Raw genomic sequence first — 21,162 nt, 5'->3', positions numbered from 1 at the left:
ACAAACAACATAGGAGCTCCCCAAGGAGATATGCTTGGCTGTATAAAACCTAAGTCTAATAAATCATTAATTTACTTCCTCAATTCCTCCATTTCACACAGAGGCATGTGGTATGTCGGTAAGGAGATAGGTGTCACACCTGGCACAAGGTCGATGGTAAAGTCGATCTCGCACTAAGGAGGTATTCTAGGGATCATTCGGAATACGTCCGTGAAATCTCGGACCACTGGTGTGACCCCAAGTGACAGACCATCACAATTTTCCAATAGGGAAACGTAACAACAAATGCGGTAGGGACAACTTACCTGAACTGGGAAGGTGAAGGTCGTGCCCTCGGGCTCATGGGCTGTCACCAACCAGGTCTTGTAGTCAATCTCTGCCTTCATTTTGGTGAGCCAATCCATGCCAAGGATGATGTCGTAATGATAAATCTTGGTCACAATCAGGTCAATGTGCACCACTCTGCTCCGCAAGTCTATCGGGTAACTCCTACAAAGTTTAGTGGCATCTGAGGAGGTTCCTGCTGTGGCAATGACTCTCACCCAATCATAAGGGTAGTGTCCAACCCTAATCACTTGACTGCAGAGCATGCTACCATAGAAACAGTGGACCCAGTGTCCACTAAAAGGATTACAGGTGTACCTTGGATGTGAGCAGTGACTTCAAATGCTAGCAGTACTGTAACTGCTGATTAAGCTGCTTCGGCAGTGAGTGCATGTACGCGAGCTTGTTGTGGGGGATTAGGCGGCGCTGTCATAGGCTGTCGAGGCGGCCTATTTTGGGATGTAGGAGGTTGATTGTATGATTGCGCTGGTGCCACAGCTCGTAAAGAAGGGGCTGAAATAGTGTGCGGTGGCTGGCGATTGATCCTTTGGGTCATGGTTTAAGAGAGTCCTTATTTTAATTTATGTCCAAGGTAGGGGTTAATAAATATCTTAATATGTTAATGGTCAAAGATCATCCTAAAATGGTTTCTAATTGTATAAAGTTTTATATGCATATCACTATTTCAATCTTATAACTAGTGGGTTATGAGCAGATTGTACTTCGGTTTCATTCACTTCGAGAGGGAAGGAAGAATTGAGAATTCTAAAATATTTCAGAGGTTTGGAATGTTAGTAACATAAGGCCGCAGAAAAGGAAAAAGGAGGGACATCTCCTTGTATGAACCTTGAATTCACAAGAGAATAAAAGAACTTATAATATTTTACTGTAGTCCACCTCTAACATGAGCTTACGGAGTATTAAACTATGAAACTCAATCTTACTCAAGGATCCTAATTTAATTGCACGAAAACAACTTAAACAAAAATATATGTATATATATGTATGTATATATGTGTGTGTGTGTGTGTGTGTGTAATCAAATTTAACCACAAGATAATTCCTAGTATGATTATAAATAATTCCTAAATAGACACCAAATACTAAACTTTAATATGAAAAGATATGACTAGTCTATTGGCAATTCGAAGTTGTAGAAATTTTTGGTTTCAACCCTTCTATTATTTATAACATATTTGTCACCTTTAGTTACCATATTATTTTTATAATTTTTATAGTAATCCATTGTTAAGCTTACTTTTATTTCATAAAATTTTATTTCATTTGAAGTTCCATAAAAATTATAAAAATTCGGGAAGTACTAGTTGTCCAAGACCAACGATTTTCTATATGATTCCATAATGTCTTTATTCCTTGTAATATTTTTTTTTAATTTTTATTTAGTGAAATATTTTTAAAATTTTTATGGTGGTTTATTATTAAGTTTAAAGTCATCCCAAAAATTTTTAGTTCATTTGGAATTGTAGAAAAATTATTAAAATTTTAGAAGTTGGAAAATTGACAAAGCATCCTAGATTTAACTATATTAAAATTTTTATTTTATTTTTTAATTATTTTTATATAAAACTAGACTTATCAAGCTTCAATTTAGCTTTTGAATCACCTAAATCAGAGTTATATTGAGGGAGATATGACTTTTTGAAGTTGGTCAAAAAACACAGAAAATCGCAGAAATCCGACGGTGCGCCGCTGATCTATCGGTGGTGATGCGCCACCGATCCAGCTGTGCCACCGCAACCCTCTGGTGGTCCTGATGGTGGTTCTGCCACTTGATTTTTGAAACGAGTGTATTTTCAATCTAGAATGAGTTATTTGACGTGCCATATATGATTTTGAGGTAGGAGAAGCTGCTCTATCCAAATAACCTAGCTATTTTATGAAATTCCATAATTTTAATGGTAAAAAATCCATTTTATTTATGCTTTTACAATTTATAGTAAATTTTAGTTTAATTATAGTCCTTCATCCTTTGAGCTTTAAGATTTGTGTCTAATATGAAAGTACTTAGAAAGATTTGAAGAATAAAGTGGTGGAAGGTGAGATTTTTTAAGGAGATGGATTGAAAAGGGATGAAAATGGGTGAAAATGAATAAGGGAGGGGAGGTGAGGTCATGTATATGGACCTCCACATGTGGGAGGGGCTCACACAATTGGACCAGCAGCGGTGCGTGTCGCGGCCTGCTAGAACCAGTAGCGGTGCGTCGTCGATCCGGCGGTGCTGTCATGCCCCTCTGGCCATTTCGGCGATGCCCCCACCATCCGGTGATGGCCACCCCTCTCGGGTCAGTATTTTTGGTCTGTGGGACCCCCGAGCCCCACAAAACTCATTGATTTGAGCTTTTAAGCCAGCCGGGTCCGCTTTTCGCGGTCCAACGAGTGTGTATTCGTGTCTTTTAGATTCATCTCAAGTTCAAAATTTGTCAACTGACGACTTAAACCCATCGACTGACAGCCCAGAGGCGACTTGGGTACTACACATGATCTAAGTCCCTCGGTTAAAGGTTGTTGACTAAACTATGGTGCTTGGTCTCGTCTTTCGGCAAAACCTTGGGATTCTAGTGTCGTCTCTAAATTCCATCACCCCCTTCCTAAGTCAGAGTGCATCAGAGTACGTCATGTTAGCCTATAACCCCATGTAATGTCTCGAAAAAATCCGTACAAGGACCCGAGTACCACCTCAGGCAGAAATCACTAAGGACCGAATTCTTTAGAATTTAAGTGAAGTTTAATTAAGTACTAAACTGATTTAAATTGGAGAATTAGCTCGAACCACTTTCTATATGAACTGCAAGACCCAAAACCATTAGAATCGCTAGTTCAACATTACCTAAAAACCTAGGAGCAATCTTAAAACCCAGTTGCTCGCGGGAGCACATTGAAACTCCATATCAGACCTGGACCGCGCGTCGAAAGTCCGAATACCATGAAACTATAAGGTTATGACCACCATACTGGGCTTGACAACCATCGCGGGAATTGAATCCAAATAGTATCCAGAAATGCACAACTTGAGCCTGGAGCGAAGTGTATGAGAAACGCGAATATCTTTAGAAAATGAACTCAAACTTAAGTGAATTGGGCCGTTTGCTTGCAGGCCAAATTTAAGGTTTCAGACCATCAGATTCTGACCTAACTACACTCTTGGATCAGGAAAATTTTCCTGCACCCATTGGTATACTTGTGGCCCTGATCGAGTGACGATGACCGTTGAACTGAAACGGGTCCTCCACGATTGATCCACTAATCCGATTGGACCGAAATCTTAGCCTGACATAGATCCATCATCAGGGAACTTTCTCTAGACTGTATGCGAGCAATGGACCTCCAGATGAGCTCCGTTGGCCCGAAACAGCCGCCTTTTGGCTATAACCTAAGTATACTATGGCCCTGGGGCCATTGACATCAGTTCTGGGCCTATATAATGCCCTTAACCCACCCCTCTCTCATTCCATACGATTTTCTCTAACCTTAGGAGAGAGAAGAGAGAAAAGAGGAGGAAAGAGTGAGGAGAAGAGAGTGAGATAGGGAGATCGTTGCTGGGATCCTTTCCCACGACTCCACACACCGAATCGCCACCCCACCGTCGCTACATCGTCTATTCTGACTTCGATTTGGGTAAGAAATCCAAACCCTAATCTCGTTTTAGAAATCAAATAGAGGAAATGATGAAGTAGCTAACCTATTTCGTGATTTAGGTAGCCGTTGTGCTGTAGACGGAAGCGTAGTGTACGAACTGAGTTCGTAATGAGAAAACTGACGAAAGGTGTAGACTATAAATGTTTAGGTTATGGTTTTCAAGGCTTTCAATGTTAGCAATGATTTATGTTTGACTTGATTGCTGCCATATGATCTTAGTTACGATGTTTTCGATATAGCATGTATGTGTAAACTAGGTTGTATACTAAAATGCATTCCATGTGTTTGTTGAAATGTTTGAATGAATAGGAAACTATGATTTATGCTTCCCATGACTATTAATCTAGAATTAATGTTTGTTGTACGTATGACAACTCCTTTATGAAAGGATTTGCAATAATATATGTTATAACTAATTTCTTACATGTATGTTGAAATGTGTAGTCTAAGTGTTTGATAAAATGTCTGAATGAGAAATTGCTTGTTGAAATGTATTTTATGAGGGTGTTGAGATAGTATTCTCAATTACCTTATTTATAGTTACAACCTTCATGTAACCTATCTTGCTACTACGCGATTTATGGATGAAATGCCTATGTATGATAACATGTGCAATATGGTTATTAAAATGCCTGAGTGAGAATTGTATTTGAATTGGTTGTTAAATGTTGTTTTGACTATCACATATGAATGCCTATTATATTTGAGTATGATTGAGACTAATACGTAATCCAGACAATCGGTAACAGTTTTCGATCAAATGCCTAAACTAGTTTTGCCATAACGGATGCATTCGATGAATCCGAGTCATACAATGATTATCGGCAGTGGTTAGGCCCTGAGGAGTGTGTATGCGCTCCATGTTGGTTAATTTAGCATGCGCTCATACCAATCGAACTTGTCAAGTTACCCGATTGGCCTAATGTGTGTTTACCATGAATGGACGCTATTGCTTGAATCTAAGGCACCACTTACCAATGTAAAGCCTGTTTAACCTTGGTACCACGATCCGTTAAGAGTTATGAGCCAGGCATCGTGGTATGGGACACCGTGGTCGAGCTGTCAGCATACATTGGGGTGACAAGCCTCCCCAAACTCATGAGCCGAATACGGTGGTATGGGACACTGTATTCAAGCTGTCGGCCTACGATCAGGTGACGAGACTCTCGTAGTAACCTCGAGTATAAAATAGGCCCACGCGAATGGTGATGAGCCTCCCGTAGTGACCTCGATTGTAAACTCATGAACTTGCCTATCCACTGCTTTCAAATTAGGGGTGATGTTGCCCTATAACTTGCCTATCATATGTGATTAACTAGGATTGACGACTCTAGATGGATCATTGTTTGGGTAAATGATACAAAGGGAGGTACCTTAGCTTCTCAAATCTGTTGTATGAATAAGCCTAATTAAGAACTCGGCTAACACGTGCATGCACCGCACTGTATGTGCTTTGGCAATGAAGGCACAATGGGAGTAGCATGTGCGACCGTGAGATGGTGTCATTGAGGGAGTGCAGGCGAGGGCATGCATCATTACCACATATCATCCTTGCATTAACTAGAGTAGTTAGAAAATGTTTGTTGTATTGCTTTATCAATACTACTTGACTGAATTGATAACATGTTAACCTTTGCCTTATAGTACCATTGAGTTGATCACTCACTCCCACTCTAGGACGGTGTTTTAAAACACCAACCAGACTTTGTTATAGATGCAGGTGGCGACGATGTCTATGTTGCTGATTGGGATTTCATAGATGAGGAGGAAGAATTCTCCTACGTTCAGCTATCAGGCGGGTCTATGTAGACCATGTACTGATTGATGGGATTACAGGGACTATAAGGAATAGTTGGACATTTACATTTTTGTATTTTGTAAATTTTGGAACAACACATGTATATATTCAGCCTGGTAATATACTCATACTCTGGGGTTTGAAAAACACTTCTATACGTTATATATCTATCTCAGTCTTTCGCTTGCTTAACTTAATTATCTCTGAAGTATGATATGCTATTTTAGTATAATCTTACTCATGTTTAATGCATTAATATGAACAATATTTAAACATTATTATCTACGTTATATAAGTGATACATTGAAACTCGGGAGTTAAGCTTTTACTCGACCCCCAATTTTCGGGGCGTTACACCCCAGGTCTAGTTTAATCCAAATCATGCTTTGATACCAATTGTAACGCCCTGAATTTTGAGGGTGGAGCAAAGCTCTACTTTCGAGATTCAGAACATCACTTATGCATTATGGATGATAATATTCAGGTTTCTTTCATTTTCATGAATTAAAGTATGGATGGGATTATACTAAATAACACATCATACTCCAGATTTAATTAAGCAAGTGTGGAAGTCTAAAACATATCTATTTAAGTATGCAGGTGTTTCACAAAATTTCCTCCAGAGTATGAGTACGTAACCGGGTTCAATATATACATGTATAATTTCAAAATGTATAAAAAGTAATAGTATAAATGTGTCCAACTAAGCCCTAATGCCTTATGTCCCCTCCGCAATGGTCTGTGGTCTACATCGACCCACCAGAGAGTTAGAAGTAAGAGAATTCCTCCTCCTCATCCAAGAAGTCCTGCTCCAGGGCATAGACGTCGTCAGTACCTGCATCTAAATTAGCGTCTGGTTGGTGATTTAAAACACCATCCTAGAGTGGGAGTGAGTGATCAACTCAGTGGTACTATAAGGCAAAAGCTACACATGTTGTCAAGTCCATTAAGCAGTAATGATAAAGTAATCATAACAATCACTTCCTAACTACTCTTTTTAAAACAGGAATGGGGTGTGAGTAATGATGCATGCCCACACATCAATACTCCCTCACATGCAACTCCGACAACTATTTCGCATATGATAACACTTCCTCAAACGGTGCAACTCAAACACCTTTTTGGCACAACCTAACTAATGCAGTGCGATGCATGGTCATGCTAGCCAAGTAAGTTCATTCATAGAGTAAGTTTGGGAAGCTAGGGTACCTCCCTTTATATCATTGACTAAAATCGAACATTTGGCATTGGACAACTGTAGTGGTCCTACTCCTATGTTTTGGATCCATCTAGGTTAGTCACTCCTAGTTAAACACATACGATAGGCAAAGTTGTAGGTTCGTCACTCCTAGTCAAACACATACGATAGGCAAGTTGTAAGAAGTGCTTGCGGTCACTACGGGGAGGCTCGTCACCCCAGTGTAGGCCGACAACTTGGACACAGTGTCCCATACCACCATGCCCGGCTCATGAGTCTCAGTGGATCGTGGTACCATGGTTAAAGGGGATCTTTACATTGGCGAGGGGTATCTTAGATTCAAGCAGTCGCGTCCATACATGGTAAACACATAATAGGTCAATTGGTTCATTAGGCAAGCTCGATTGGAACTGATGCATGCTGACTTAATCGACATGGAGCGTGTAAGTGCCCCTCGTGGCCTAGCCACTGTCGACAATCGTTGTGCGACTCAGATTCATCGAGTTTACTCAAGGTGGTGAGACTAATTCGGCCACCCGAACAAGGACTTTTACCGATTGCCTGGGCTACGTTTATAGCCCCAATCCTATCCAAATGCTACTACAACTATGTGTAATATCCTCCCAACATTCAACAAAACAATTCAAGTGGATTATCATTTGGGCATTTCATCAAACACATAGACCATGTCAAATATAACTTACATTTTATCAATTGTTTTCATAGAGGAAAACATACATATGCATAAGACAACAGGGAATCCTATCTTAATACTTATAGTAAATACAAATCATCAACAATTTCTCATTTAAACAATTTATCAAACACATAGACTACGTTAGTTACAACATATGTTTTATCAATTATTCATATACAGAAATCTATATGCATATGACGATGATGAATCCTAGATTAGAAATCATAGCAAACACTAATCATTCTCTATTTCCATTTAGACATTTCAACAAACACATAGGTTGTATCATTTATTTATCACAATTCATGGGTGTATCTCATACAGAAATCAACGTATTTACGACAATACGACGGCAATCAAGATAGACTTAAATCATTAGTTGTCATGAAAGCATTGATAAACCGTAACCTAAGTGTTTATAGTCCACACCTTTCGTTAGTATGCTCGACTCGAACTCGGTCCAAATTCAACGTTTCCAAAAATGGAATGTCGGGCACCTAAATGATGAAATTGGTTAGCTAGGTTGATGAAAAACTATCTGGGAGTTCTACATCAATATTAGGGTTAGTATTTCTTACCCGAAATCGTAACCGAATGGGGTTTGGTAGAGCAACGGGGCAGTGATTTGGCGTGTGGATTCGTGGAAGAAGGTTTCTACAGCAATCTCCCAACGTTTCTCTTCTCTCTTTCCTCTTTCTTCTCTCTCTCCCTCTAGGGTTTGTGAAATTCGGATATGGGAGAGAGGGGGTGAATTGAGGGCTATTTGTAGCCCCAGATGTGATGTAAATGGCCCCAGGGCCACTTTATACTATACTTCTACCCAGTGGGCAGTCGTTTCTGATGAACAGGGTTCTCAAGGAGGCCCACTGCTCATCTACATCATGGGGTACACTCACTGACAATCGATCCATGCCAGGGCATGATTTCGGTGTGATTGGATGAGCCGATTGACTGTGGAGAGCCTGTGTCAGATCAACGGTCATACGTGTCCAATCGGGGCCACGGTTATACAGATGTGTGCAAGGAAATTTCCTTTCCCCATGGGTGAAGTTTAGTCACAAACTAACGGTTCGAATTCTTCAACTTTGCGTGAGAGCGAACGGCCCAATTCACTTAAGTTTCAGTTCATTTTCTAAGGATATTCGCGTTTCTCACGCTCTTAACTCTCGACTCAAGTTGGGTGTTTCGGACACTATATGGGCTTGATTCCCGCAATGGTTATCATGCCTAATAGGACGGACATCTACCTATAATTTCGCAGTCATCAGACCCTCGACGTGTAGTATAGGTCCATTACCGAGTTTTAAGGTACTCCCGAAAGCGACAGGCCCTTGGGATTTCTTCTAGTCTTAAGATAACATTAAGCCAGTGGTATTCCTGGTTCTATGCCTTTCCATTTGTGAAAATGATGGTCCAAGCTTAATCCACTGATTATTTACTACTTAACTAAATCCCGTCTAAATTATACGATAGGACGCAGTCCTTAGGTTGTTCTGCCTGAGGTTGTACTCGGGTCTTTGTATGAATTTTTCCGGGACGTTACACTAAGTCTATCACCACCCTTAGGAGTGGGAAAACAATTGACAAATCTATTCCGGAAAGGACTGAAAAGTCTAAGGACCCAAAAATAGATGAAACTGATAGACCTAGCACTACTCCACAAGAATTAGAACCAGAACTTAAAGGCAAGCCGATTGCACCATTACCCCAACGGTTGATTACACCAAAACCTCTCTCTAACGATCAAGACATTCTAGAGGTGCTGAAAAAAGTGGAGGTCAATATTCCTCTACTGGATGTCGTTAAACAAATTTCCTCATATGCCAAATTTCTGAAAGATTTGTGTACGACCAAAAGACGGCAAAATATTCAAAATAAAATCTTTTTTACAAAAAAGTGAGTGCTATCTTGAAGCAAGATGTGCCACAGAAATATAAAGATCCCGGTAGCCCAACCATTGCTTGTGTGATTGGGAATTACCGGATTGGGTACGCACTTCTTGACTTAAGAGCGAGCGTAAATCTGATCCCTTACTCGGTCTGCGTACAACTGGGTCTAGGTAAGTTAAAACCCAACCGGACCACATTACAACTTGCTAATCGCTCAGTTCGTGTACCGAGAGAGATAATTAAGGATGTGTTAGTCCAGGTTGACAAATTCTACTACCCAGTAGATTTTATCATCCTAGATGCTTAACCCATCGTGGACATGAGCACTCAAATTCCAGTCATTCTTGGTCACTCATTCCTTGCCACATCAATGTAATCATTAATTGTAGGAATGGAGTCCTGAGTTTGTCTTTTGGAAATATGACATTAGAGCTAAATATCTTTTTCAATACATATAAACAGTTAGAGGATGATGACGATTCCCACGATATTAACCTGATTGACTCTTTTGTGGAAGATAGAACTCTTCTGACCTTATCCTCTGACCCTCTAAAGACGTGTCTGGCCCACTCCCATGACTTAGAAGATGATATGATTAGGGAAATGGGAACCATGTTGGATACCATGCCGATACTTGAAATCAACCAGTGGAGGCCATAATTTGAAGAATTACCACAAACTGATGTAATGCCTCTACCGTCTAACCTCAAAGCGCTGAACCTTGACCTAAAACTTTTACCCTCTGATTTGAAATATGTCTATTTAGGTCAAGATGAGACATATCCGGTGGTGATTTCTTCCTACCTTGAGCAAGAACATGAGAGTATATTTATCTCTACTCTCATTGAGCACAAAGGAGCCCTTGGATAGTTAATTGCGGAACTTAAGGGAATTGACCCTTCGATTTGTACTCACCACATTTATTTAGAGGATAATGCTAAGACCTCATGGCATCTATAATGTAGATTAAATCCAAACATGAAGGAAGTGGTTAAGGTTGAGATTCTTAAGCTATTAGATGTGGGTATCATATACCCTATATCAGATAGCCAATGGGTGAGTCCAACTCAGGTGGTTCTTAAGAAGTCTGAAATCACCATAGTAGTCAGTGTCAACAATGAACTCATGCCAACTAGAATTACTACTGGTTGGAGAATGTGCATTGACTATAGGAAATTGAATACCGTCACGAGAAAGGACCACTTTCCTTTACCTTTCATTGATCAAATTTTAGAAAGGCTAGACGGTCACTCGTATTATTGCTTCCTTGATGGGTATTGGGGCTACAAAAAGATAGAGATAGCCCTTAAAGATCAGGAAAACACCACATTCACATGTCCCTTTGGCACCTTTGCTTACCGAAGGATGCCATTCGGACTGTGTAATGCCCCTGCCACTTTTCAGCGATGCATGATGAGTATTTTTTCTGACATCGTGGGGCAATATCTAGAGGTCTTCATGGACGATTTCTCTATTTTTGGTCCATCCTTTAGCAATTGTTTAGAGAATCTTAAATGTGTGCTGAAGCGATGTGAGGAAAAGAATTTGGTACTAAATTGGGAGAAGTGTCATTTCATGGTTCGTAAGGGAATTGTTCTTGGACATATCATCTCGTCCAAGGGAATTGAGGTAGATAAAGCTAAAATTGATCTTATCTTTACCCTACCTCCACCCAAAAGCATAAGAGATGTGCGGTCATTCCTAGGACACACTGAATTTTACAGAAGATTCATAAAGGACTTTAGTCACCTCTCTCGTCCTTTATGACTAATGTCCTTTTGAAATCTACTTCAAAAGGATGTACCATACGAGTGAACTGAACAATGCCAGGAAGCTTTTTCTAAGCTCAAGGGCATACTAACCACCACACCTATCATGCAGCCACCCGATTGGAGCATTCTTTTTAAACTTATGTGAGATGCGTCTAACTATGCTCTTGGGGCGGTGCTAGGCCAGAGAAAAGACAAAAAACCCTATGTTATACACTACACAAGTAAAACCTTAAATCCTGCACAAGTGAATTACTATACTATAGAGAAGGAACTCTTAGCCGTAGTATTTGCATTGGACAAATTTAGGTCATACTTGATCAGATCCAAGATCATCATCTACACTGATCATGCGACACTAAAGTATCTTCTTTCTAAGAATGATGCTAAGCCTCGCTTGATAAGATGGATCCTTCTACTCCAAGAATTTGATTTGGAAATAAAGGATAAAAAGGGTGTAGAGAATGTAGTGGTTGTCCATCTTTCCCGCCTTGATCTCTCCGATTCCCTTCAGACGACACATATAAATGACATGTTCCCTGATGAAGAATTGTTCAAAGTCTCCCATTCACATTGATTTGCTGATATTGCTAATTATCTTGCTACGGGTTTCACACCAACATATTAGACTATGCAAGATAAGAAAAATTCTTCGCTGAGGTTTGTAAGTTTTTCTGGGATGATCTGTATTTGTTTAAATATTGGCCAGACCAAATCTTAAGGAGATGTGTGCCAAATAATGAACACCAAAGTGTCATCTCCTTCTATCACTCTCAGGCTTGTGGTGGTTACTTTTCTGCTAAAAAGACCACGGCCAAGATTCTGCAGTGTGGATTTTATTAGCCCACTATGTTCAGGACACTCATGAGTTTTTTAAAGCTTGTGAGCGTTGTCAGGAATTGGGAGCATTGTCCCATCGAAATATGATGCCCTCAAACCACAATCTTATATAGAAGCATTTGATCACTAGGGCATCAATTTCATGGGACCATTCTCCCAATCCTTTGGGAATTTATACATTCTTCTAGCAGTAGACTATGTCACTAAATGGGTCGAAGCAATTCCATGTCGGAACAATGACCATCAAATGGTTATTAAATTCTTAAAAGAAAACATTCATTCTCGGTTTGGAACATCTCGAGCCATCATTAGTGATGGGGGCTCATATTTTTGTGATAGGTCATTTGCGAACTTAATGAAGAAATATAGCATCTATCATAAGGTGAGCACTCCATACCACTCACAAATAAGTCGGCAAGCTGAGATTTCCAATAGGGAGATCAAACACATTTTTAAAAAAATGGTTAACCCTGATCGAAATGATTGGTCAATCTGATTGACCGATGCTTTATGGGCTTACCGTACTGCATTTAAAACCCCTTATTGGAATGTCTCCCTTTAGACTTGTCTATGGGAAGGCTTACCACTTACCTGTGGAGTTGGAACATAGGGCCTACTGGGTGATTAAAAATATGAAATTCAATTTAGACAACGCTGGCTCACTACGCAAACTCTAGTTGAATGAACTCGAAGAAATTCGAAATGATGCATACGAGAATTTGAGAATTTACAAGGACATAATGAAGGTCTTTCATGACAAACACATTCTCAGAAAATCATCCACACCAGGTCAGAAGGTCCTTTTGTACAATTCTCAGTTACATCTCTTTTCGGGAAAACTTCAATCTCGTTGGACCGGCCCTTTCACTATTACTAATGTCTATTCTCATAAGGCCATCAAGATTCACACTACCAAAAAAATGATCAAAGGATACTATTCTAGTTTTTAGCTATGGATATAAACCGTAGCGAACTTACTACTGCTTAAAACCATAGCTAAAAATGCCCAAACCGTAGCTAAAAACTAACTTCGCCAGACGTACATACAACCTTGGATAGCCCCATAAGGGACTCTACGAGGCCCATTAAAATGTGTGTACTCCATCTAATACGTCTATCCATTTTTAAAGAGAATGTTAGGGCAAGAGCCCAAAAAAGGAAGTAGATACTGTTATGAAGCTTACATCTATGAAGAACAATGCTCTACTCAAGATTAACTTAGGTTGACAAGCACTGTTCACAAGTCAAGAATCTCAATAAGCTTTCAAGTTCAACCTCATGATCTTAGAAGCATTCAAGTTCAATCTCAAGATCTCAAAAAGCTCTCAAGTTTAAACGACATCAAGACTTCAAGCTCCATTACTTTCAAAGGTCACTCATCTCTAAAGTTTCAATGTCCTTACTTCACTATTGAGGTATGACTGACCTTAGTTGACCTTTAGAGTAGGTCATTTTGGATATATAATTCATATGTTTTTTATAAGTGAGTTTGGTCAGTTCTAAGACTAGTTCTGGACTTTGTTCGACTAATCCTAGCACTGCTTCGACCTGTCTAAGAAATTCATGGATCAGTCATAAGTTTGTTACAAAAATTAGAAAATTTTTATTAGGCTTCTACTAGTCCTGGGGACTATTCGACCAGTTGTAGGTACAGTATCGACTGCATCTTCGACCTGTCGTAGAGCTACGACTCAATGTACAGCGCTCAAATTCGACTTACTTCGACTAGTCGTGTGAGCCTACGACCAGTCATAGGAGGCCCACGACCAGTCGTAAACCACCTACGACCAGTTGTAAAACTGCCAATCTTATTGTACCTGAAATTTTCAAATATCTATCGGTTCTACGACTAGTCGTAGAGGTCCTTAGACCAGTCGAAGACATGATTTGCTCACCTATAAATAGTGCACGAATCTCAGAATTATTTCAATTGAAAAAAAGGAATTCAAGTTAATTTAATTTGTTATTCTGAGAGATAAGTCGGTGCTCCATTTAAGCTAAGTGTGCATATTTAATATTCTCTTTCTTTAGCTTTGCTAATTGATTTTGTTTCTTGCACTCCAATCTAATCTGAAAAGAGGAATTGTTGTTTTCCTTTTTCTGGAATCAAAATCAATTAGAGGTAGCCCTTTTGTTTTAATTTAAAATCCATTAGAACCTAGAAATATTATAAAGTGAGTATTGGACATTGAACTTTGACATTCAAATCTCTACTCCGACTTGGTTCTTCTGAGCTGCTACAACGGAGGAGAAAATCAAGTATTTTACAATTTGTGTAATTTACATTGTTTGGTTTTATTTGAAGTTAAGCCAGAAAAATCTCAAAGTTGTTGGTTATCTGAGGAGAGCCAGAAAACTCAGAAGTGAGGGTTTTTGAATTGTGTTGAATTGTGTAAGCCCTTTGAAAAAGACACAATTATGAAGGTTTTGGGTGAACCTGTGAAAACCTATTTGATAGTGAATGTTAATATCCCCTATGTAAGGATATTAGGAGTGGAGTAGCATTTTGTGTGGTTGTTGTTTAACAGTTGGTGAACACACACGCGAACTACTATAATTTTGTGTTGTGGATGTGTGATTTATATTTTCTATCTTTTATCATTATGAATTGTGGAATATATGTGTGAATGTGAATGTTGTAATCATTTCATTTCAAGCACAGTGGGGAATGTTGTAATAATTTAGATTTACATTTCAGCATTATATTTTTGCTATCTATTTATTACGTTGAGCTTCTGTTTCTCTATTTATTCTAGAAATAAGGTTGTCCTACCATAAACTTTGGTTTTTGGTGTAAGGTTGTCCTTAGAACAATTGTTGTTTCAATTTCTCTATATTAGGTTGCTTTCCATTCCTATAATGTGATTGGTGTATAGTGCTATCTATTCCTTGTTTCATATTCCGCTGTATTTATTTTAATTTGGCATAGTCCTATTCACCCCCCCCCCCCCCTCTAGGACATATAGCTTGGCCATTTCAAGTGGTATCAGAGCCTAATAGCTCGCTCTTATTGCTTTTTATTTGGATTTAATTCCTGAGCTAACGATCTAAGCTATATATAAGATGTCAAATTTTGATAGCCTATCAGTCACTAAACCTCCACCCTTTGATGGCTCCAATTATGCCTATTGGAAAGCCAGGATGAGGATCTTCCTCAAATCAATGGATGAGACTGTGTGGTAAGCCACAGTGATTAAATGGAACCCACCTACCATTGAAGTGACTGGTATTGATGGTTCAAAATCAATGAGAGTAACACCATATTTCTCATGGACCACCCTTCAGAAAAATGAGAGTAGTGCCAATGCAAAAACACTAAATGCAATTACTTGTGCACTATCACCCGATGAGTTCAAAAGAATCATATCCTATGATACTGCAAAGCAAGCCTGGGATATATTAGAAATGACACATGAGGGTACTACAATTGTAAAAAAATCTAAAGTCCAACTCCTCACAACCAAATTTGAAGAAATTCATATGGAGGTAAATGAAATATTTATGGACTTTTACACTAGATTAAATGACATTGTAAACTCAATGTGGGGTCTTAGTGATAAAATCCCAGAAAGTAAAGTGTGTGCAAAGATACTACGCTCACTTCCTGAACGGTTCAACTCTAAGGTAACCGTGATCCAGGAACTTCGTGATATGGATAATATGAGGGTAGAAGAACTAGTTGGTTCTTTACAAACCTATGAGTTAAACTTTAAAGCTCCTAAAAGTAAATCCATTGCTCTCAAATCTTCTAATGGTATTTCTCAAGAAAACTCGAATTTAGAAAATTCTGAAGACGATATGGCTCTTTTAGCGAAGAAATTTTATAAGATTTTCAAAAGCAAGAAAATGGTAGATTTTCAAAAATCAAATGATAAGAAAAGATCTAAACCTAGATCTAAAAGTTGGAAGTCTTTGAAAGATAGTCAATGTTACAACTGTCAAGAGTATGGGCACTTAGCAAACAAATGTCCTAAAAAGGACAGAACAAAAAGAAAGGGAATGTTGGCTACTTGGGATGAATAATCTGATTCTGAAGCTTCTTCTAAATCAGAAGATTCTGAAACCGAGTCGGGCAGTGAAGTTAAAGCCCTTATAACTCTAGCCAAATTCACGTTTTTAAATCATGATGATTCAACTAGCAAAGAAAATCTGAATAGTGATTATGAAAATGAAGATGATCTTCAAGATGCTTACAATGCCCTATACAAGGAAAGTTGTAAAATTGCTGTCAAACTTAAACTTCAAAAAGAAAAGTTTTCTAAACTCAAAGAATGTTTTGAATCACTTGCTTTAGAAAAATTCCAAATTTCAGATTGTTTTGAAAAATCAAAATGCGACTTAGAATTCAAAACCTTGCTGATTGAAAATCTGAAATCTGAAAATGAGATACTTAAAAATGAAGTATCTTCTCTTCTGAGTTTAAAGGATACATGGAGGTATGCCCAAGGAGATCCAAAGTTAGAAAAACTATTATCCGGATCAAGAAAAAGTGGCGATCGATCCGGATTGGGCTATGATAAGAATACACCTCCTAATCAAAAGTATACTCCTCCCAAGTTTGTGAAAGGAGAGTCCTCAAACTCAAAAGGGAAAAGTACTTATCAAAGTTTTTCTAAAAATACAAAAACTTTTCAAAAACCTAAAAGTAGCCATGTCAACTTTAAAAATCAGAACCGAAACCCTCTTGCTGAAAAGATAGTAGATTTACTCAAGGAGCTCTTAAAATCTAACTCAGTAGGTCATTCTTACAACATCAGTCAAAAGAAGACCAACTATACTCTTAAACCCAAAACAGTTTTGAAATGGGTTTCTAAAGTTACTGCTTGGTTGCTCACACCACTTTCAAAGCAATAAGCCATTCAAAGTGGTACCTAGATAGTGGATGCTCAAGGCATATGACTGGTGATAAAGCTTTATTCACCGATCTCAAAGACATGATTGATGGTTCAGTCACATTTAGTGATGGCAGCAACTGCAAGATTATGGGCCAAGGTACTGTTCAACTCTATAACCTTCCTTTGTTTAAAAATGTTTTATATGTTGAAGGTCTTAAACATAACTTGCTTAGCATATCTCAAATATGCGACAATAACCATAGTGTACGGTTCTCTAATCAAAGCTGTGAGATTCTAAACAACAAGGGTTCAGTAATACTAACTAGACGTAGAACGTCTGAAAACTACTACATTGTTAGCGAATCCAACTCATCTAATCAATTGTCTTACATGGTCCATACAGACGAGATTGACTTATGGCACAAACGTCTGGGACATGTGCACTACCGAAATCTATATAGATTGACCAAACGGGAACTTATAAGAGGTTTACCCAAATTGTAAAAATTAGATAAAATATGTGGTGAATGCCAGATTGGCAAACAAACAAGGAACTCACACAAAAAGGTGAATTCCAATACCACATCAAGACCACTCGAGCTTCTCCATATGGACCTAGTAGGACCTACTAGGACAGAAAGTCAAGGTGGCAAAAGATATATCTTGGTAATTGTAGATGACTTTACCAGATATACATGGGTAGTCTTCTTAAGAGACAAATCAGAAACCTTTGAAGAAGTGAAAAAGGTTCTAAAATGGATTCAAACTGAAAAAGTTTCTCAAGTCAATAAGATTCGTAGTGATCAAGGATCTGAATTTGAGAATAGCGGTTTTGAGAGTTCTATAGTGACCAGGGAATATTACATGAATTCTCAGCGCCCAAAACTCCACAACAAAATGGAATAGTTGAAAGGAAAAATAGAGTGCTTCAAGAAATGGCTAATGTCATGTTGAACAGTATGAAGCTCTCTAAGAATCTTTGGGCTGAAGCAGTCAATACAGCTTGCTATATTATTAACCGGGTTTACACTAGTAAATGTAATAATAAAACGGCTTACGAAATGTGGTTCGATAAAAAGCCTACTGTCAAATATTTTTGAGTTTTTGCAGCAATGCTATATTTTCGAGATCGTGAAAATCTAGGAAAGTTTGATACGAAGAGTGATGATGGGATCTTTTTAGGATATTCTTTAAACAGTCGAGCTTATAGGGTTTTGAACAAAAGGACCGGTGTGATACAAGAGTCCATCAATGTGGTCATTGATGATCACTTAAGCACACCTATCTCAAGTTCAGATAATGATGAAGTTCTTATAATTGATAAACCTAATTCTTCATCTAATCAGACTGATTCTGAACTAAGGATTGTTAAAGATCATCCAACCACACAGATTCTTGAAAACCCTCTCACTAGTGTTCGTACCCATAGACAACTTGAGGATATATATAATTATGTATGTTTTACATCCCAGATAGAACCATCTAACGTAAAAGAAGCTCTTGCTGAAGAAAACTGGATTGTTGCGATGCAAGAAGAACTTAACCAATTTGTGAGAAATGATGTTTGGTATCTCGTATCTAGACCTAAAGATAAACACATCATTGGAACCAAATGAATTTTCAAAAATAAGTTAGACGAACTTGGCAACATAATTGGAAACAAGGCTAGGCTAGTGGTACAAGGTTACACTCAAATTGAAGGTATTGACTATGATGAAACCTTTGCACCAGTAGCACGTCTTGAATCAATCAGACTCTTTATATCCATTGTGTGTTTTAGAAAGTTTAAGATTTACCAAATGGATGTAAAAAGTGCATTTTTAAATGGCAATCTTCATGAGGAAGTTTATGTTGAACAACCAATGGGTTTTGAAGACCCCAAAAATGCGGATCATGTGTATTGTCTTAAAAAAGCACTTTACGGTTTAAAACAAGCCCCTAGGGCATGGTACGAGAAACTAACAAAATTTCTATTAAGCCATAATTTTCAAATGGGATGTGTTGATAAAACTCTATTTATTAAAAAACATAAGGATCATCTTATTAGTACAAATCTGCGTTGATGATATCATTTATGGATCTACCTATACTGATATGACTATTGAGTTTGTAGATTTGAAGAAATCTCAGTTTGAAATGAGCTTGGTCGGGGAATTGAATTATTTCCTCGGGTTGCAAGTAAAACAAAAATTTGATGGAATGTTCATTTCTCAATCTAAATATGCTATGAACTTGATTAAGAGATTTGAATTTGAGAATGGTAAGAACTTTGATACTCCTATGAGTACAACCTTGAAACTCTCAAAAGATTCTGCAAGTAAAAATGTGGATCCGAAATTATATCGGAGTATGATTGGTAGTCTATTGTATTTAACTGCTAGTAGACCCGATATCGCTTTAAGTGTTGGTATTTGTGCTAGATATCAATCTGATCTTAAAGAATCTCACTTGACTATTGTCAAGCGGATTATACGATATGTCGCAAGTACTGTGTATCTCGGTCTCTGGTATCCATATGAGACTAGTGTTCAATTAGCTGGGTACTCGGATGCTGACTGGGTTGGTAATCTTGATGATCGAAAATCAACCAGTGGTGGTTGTTTTTATATCGAAAACTGTTTAGTTTCTTGGTTTAGAAAGAAACCAAGTTCTATATCACTTTCAATAGCTGAAGCTGAATATATCGCAGTTGGTAATGCGTGTACACAGATTGTTTGGATGAAACGTATGCTAAGTGATTATGGATTTAAACAGGATTCTATGTTATTATATTGTGATAATTCTAGTGCCATAAATATTTTGAAAAATCCAATTCAACATTCTCGTACTATGCACATTGACATTAGATTTCATTATATTCGAGAATTAGTAGAAGAAAAAGTTATATCTTTGGAATATATCCCTACTGAGAATCAACGTGCTGATATTTTCACTAAACTGCTCGACAAAAGCAGGTTTAACAAAATAAATTTTGATCTCGGCATGTGCATTTTAAAATGATTAAATATGCCTATTTGTATCATATTGTATATTTTGCTAGTTTAGTTTTCAAATCTTGAAAAATATACAAAAATCAGATTTTTTGGCCTGTACTCGACCAGTCGTGCTACAACCAGTCGTGTATACCCATGACTAGTCGTGAATCGCATGGAGTCACTTAAAATTTGGGGAAAATTACTTTCTTCTTCATTTCAACTTCACTCTCCAACGAGCCTACACACGACTAGTCGAACCCATCTTCCAAAATCTTTAAGGTTAGTGCTCCATTTGCATTTTACTTGTAGATTTGTGTCTAAATTGCTTCTATTTCTCTCTTGAAGTCATCTATTTCGAATTTAGTTGAGATTTGGGGATTTTCTTTTGAAAAATCTGATTTGTGAAAACCCATTTCTCAATCCTTTGCAACTCTCTATATTCTTGAAATCTTTGTTGCATATGGCTTTTAAAGGAAGAAAATCAATGTCCCGTGGTCCGTCTTCTTCTTCCAAATCAGCCCCTATCACTAAGCGTCATCTTAGGGCTCCTGAGGATGATCCATCTTATGTTTGGTACATAAGATTGCGTAATGTTATTGTTGAACATCCAGTAGATATTAATCATGTTGCTCTATTTGATATTTTTCCTATGCTCCAATCTGTAGGTTAGAATAACTTATTGTTTTGGGGTGGACCAGCATACCGGTCCATTGCCCAATCCATATTTGCATGCATATGTGCTTTCTCACTGGAAAATTTAACTTTTTCTATCTCCACAAGAGAAGGGCCATTTGAAGTTGATTGACATTTGATTTCAGCCCTCATGGATATTCCAGTGAATGATGAGGGTATTCCTATCCATACTTTATATGATAAACCCTCTGTCACTGAAAAACGTATGCTGACTAATGACTTATGAAATTTAGATGTACAATGGATGCATAAAGGGAATGCGCTTCCCTCAAGGTATTTGTTACCCAAATACAGAATTCTTTACAAAATCTTTGTGTCTAACTTGTATCCTCGGTCGGGTAACAAATCTGAATTAACGTCCTTCATGGTTCGTATTCTTCATTCTATTGTTAAAGGTGTTAACATTTGTTTACCATCTTTGATTTGTCATTTCATCATTCAGTTTCATCTCCATCCTAGTCATAGTGACATTCCTTTTAGATATTTG

The sequence above is a fragment of the Magnolia sinica genome, chromosome 2, assembly GCF_029962835.1.
Source record: "Magnolia sinica isolate HGM2019 chromosome 2, MsV1, whole genome shotgun sequence".
NCBI lineage: Eukaryota > Viridiplantae > Streptophyta > Magnoliopsida > Magnoliales > Magnoliaceae > Magnolia > Magnolia sinica.
The sequence above is the reverse complement of the archived record's forward strand: the minus strand, read 5'-3'. Positions refer to the sequence as shown.